Below are 3,308 nucleotides of genomic sequence, written 5' to 3' on the forward strand. Positions count from 1 at the left end.
GATTTTGGGGTGTTATTTTGTGTGCTCTTAAATGTGATGTTAAGGAGGTGTAGATGGCATCTTCTCTAGTCTGTCGAAGGTATTGGGCTTGGTACCACCCAATGCCTTGACACTTTTATATAAAAGGATTCTGTATCGACAACGATGAACATTAGTGTATTGATTTCACCTTAAAGCACCTGCTGTTCATAGTTTCTTTTGTTTCTGGCCCTTTTATACTCCTTTGAACTGGCTTGGAGTTTAACAGAATTTAAGGGGGGTGTATGTAACGACGTAAAAGAATGAATATAGTTTTGTTGTTGTTAAATTCCTGTTAAACTTGGGATCGCAACCATGGGTTTATCTTGAAACTTTTATTTTGAAAATCCACAGCGGAAGTCTGCTACTGTAAACCGGTTTTCCCTAAGCTTATCCCGTTAGTAGCAAGGAAGCTTTTGCTGTGGTAAGTTCTTTCCCAGTCTGCCATGATTGAACATGAGTTTAAAACATATTTGAAGATCCTCATTGAGGTTAACATGACAGTACATTAACAGCATGAACTGTCCATACAGTAGATTTCAGTTTTATGATCTTGTTTTCCAATTAATGGGTTAGACGTTAGGAAAAATGGACACGCTGAGCTAGCGGCTAACAGCTAGAGGAGACTGTCGTGTCTAATAATTGAAACTTCTCTTGATAGTTTGGGCGGAATGCTGTTGCCTGAAACTCATGGTTATTCATATCCCATGTTATTGCAGGTATGTGTATTTTGAAACGTATTTGATTGAGCTGCAGACTAACTCTGTTAAGAAACACTGCTTATTAAGTTTCACCCAGTAGATGGCAGTATTGTTCCATTTAATATTGTACATGAAAGGAAATTTTGGCTTTGGTCTGGAAGTTTATTTATTTTCACATGAATGTGCATTTAAGTGAATTAATTTCTCTTTTTTTTACCTAAACCACAATGCAGTAATATTTTTATTTTATTTTCCGTAATAAGTTTTGTTGCCATTTTATTTTTCAATCAATATTTGGTTTTTATTTATTTTAAGAAAACTAAGAGTTCCACTATACGATCATTAGCTTACCCGTTAGTAGCAAGGAAGCTTTTGCTGTGTTTGGGCGGAATGCTGTTGCCTGAAACCCATGGTTATTCATATCCCATGTTATTGCAGAGACCCACAAGAGGGGAATAAACCACGTCTGAGCTCTACCCATCTCGAGTCCAGAGAGTTTTACTCTTACAGCACCGGAGATAGAGACTGAGCGGAGTTACACTAGCACGCAGTACGGAAAAAGTCAGAATAACGAAAATAAGCTCCACCTAAACTTGGTTTATATCTGACCCAGATAGACTGCAGGTCATAACTTCTTACCTGAAGTTCAGTTCACAGAACACCAGCGGCCGCCTCGGGTCTCTCTTCCTTCTGCGTCCCCTTTCTCTCATCCACCTGCTGGCTTCCACCACTTGCTAATGTTACTGAATCTGAGGAAGCTCCACGATAGCAACCATACGAAGTAACGAATAACGACCCTATCTAAATCCCAGTAACGAGTAACGCGTTCCTGATTTTGGCATAACTAGTTACCGTGCTCATTACCACAATTATAACGTAGTTACTGTAACGCGTTACTTAATAACGCGTTAGTCCCAACACTGCTCACAGCACATGTGCAATATAACACTGTGAGAGCCGACAGGCTGAAAACAGAAACAGGAAACTCTTTGTGACACTGTGATAAATGAAGCCACAGCTTCAATGAAATTTTGCTCTTATTTTACACTTTGTTTGGAATAATCTGGATGTAAACCACCACAGCAGACCCAATGACACATTTGTACTTTGCAGCAATGCTTTATTAAGGCACACGATTGCTGAATACACACATGAACGGCTTCAGCGTCCCAGCCAACACATCCACAACAACGAGTAATGACAACAGCTCAGCCTTTTACACTGACGAGGCGTGATTGCAGATGCCGCGCAGGTGCATCCATCTCACCTGCAGCAGCATTGCAGACCAAGCCTTGCCACATACCCCCATCGCCCTACTGAGGCCAGGGAGACATCCGGCTGAACCTACTCCACCCCCGCGAGCATGCGAGGGAATCGGCCCGGACCTTCCCCGGCACCCCAGGCCCTGGCCCAGCGACGGGGAAGTGTCCATTCCGGGGGCCGCCCGCGCACCACCAACCTTCTGAGCTACAGCCACAGGATGTAGCCATTTTTCATACATGCACTCGAGCCATCTCAGTTATTTAAGAAATACATATACTTGTTTAAATGCATTTGTTATGCAGAAATCTGTATATAATGTTGTTACTTGCAGTACTAGTTGTGTAATCTTATGTTGAATGTTTTCAACCAAGCCTTCTCTCTTCGTAGCTTCAGCTTGTTCAGATTGCTGCGGCTCGCCTTCTTACTGGAGCTAGAAAATTTGATCCTATCACTCCGGCTCTTGTTGATCTACACTGGTTACCGATCAAATATCACATTGAGTTTAAAATCTTGCTACTCACATTTAAAATCCTGAATAATATTGCGCCCAGTTACCTCACTGACCTCCTCAATCTGTACACTCCTTGTCGTGCATTAAGATCATCAGGTCAGTTACTCCTGATCCAACCTAAGTTCAGACTGAAGACCAGAGGCGATCGTGCCTTTGCTTCAGCTGCACCCAACCTTTGGAATAGCCTCCCTGCTTCGATTCGTGCTTTGGACTCTATCCAATCCTTTAAATCAAGATTGAAAGCTTACCTATTTGACCAGTTAATACTCTTTTAAACTTTTTATTAAATTTATTATTTTATTATTAATTTTACTGCTGTTTTTATCTTATCAGTAGATATTTTGTATTCGAGATCTGACCTTCCCTCTTTATTGAGGTTTGACACCTATTTTATTTAACTCTTCTGGTCTATTAGTGCCTCCATCCTGTCTGTGCTAGTGTCCGATCTGTAGCCTGTTACTGACTGATGTTGTTTCTACGTGTTACTGTGAAGCACTTTGGTGTGCCTTCAGGTTTTTAAATGTGCTATATAAATAAAACTGTATTGTTCAGCATGTTTTCTGCTACGTTCTGTAAAAAGTGAGAGCAGAAGGTGAAACGTGGTTCTCAGACTGGCTGATCCAGTTTGAGCATCACTGCGTTAGCCGGGTCCTTCTGACTGTACTGGGGGCTGTAATTCACAAAATCAGTGAAAAGCAGTGAATCTGACCTGAAACCAGCGACTGAGCCCATAAACTCATCACTCTGTTTGCTTTACCTTCTCAAATAAAGGCGGCATCATAAACATGTGTTTGTTTATTTATTTATGCTGGGTA

At 41.4% G+C, this 3,308-nt stretch overlaps 1 long non-coding RNA gene across 1 annotated transcript; it reads left to right on the plus strand.

The window, feature by feature from the left end:
• The first annotated feature begins 282 nt into the window (after window positions 1–282).
• Window positions 283–1,260, plus strand: LOC112844864 (uncharacterized). The gene is made up of 2 exons (XR_003217616.1): window positions 283–442; window positions 680–1,260. It is a non-coding gene; the product is annotated as an uncharacterized LOC112844864 (long non-coding RNA).
• Window positions 1,261–3,308: the final 2,048 nt, after the last annotated feature.

The sequence above is a fragment of the Oreochromis niloticus genome, unplaced genomic scaffold (genome assembly GCF_001858045.2).
Source record: "Oreochromis niloticus isolate F11D_XX unplaced genomic scaffold, O_niloticus_UMD_NMBU tig00001756_pilon, whole genome shotgun sequence".
In the NCBI taxonomy this organism is placed as follows: domain Eukaryota; kingdom Metazoa; phylum Chordata; class Actinopteri; order Cichliformes; family Cichlidae; genus Oreochromis; species Oreochromis niloticus.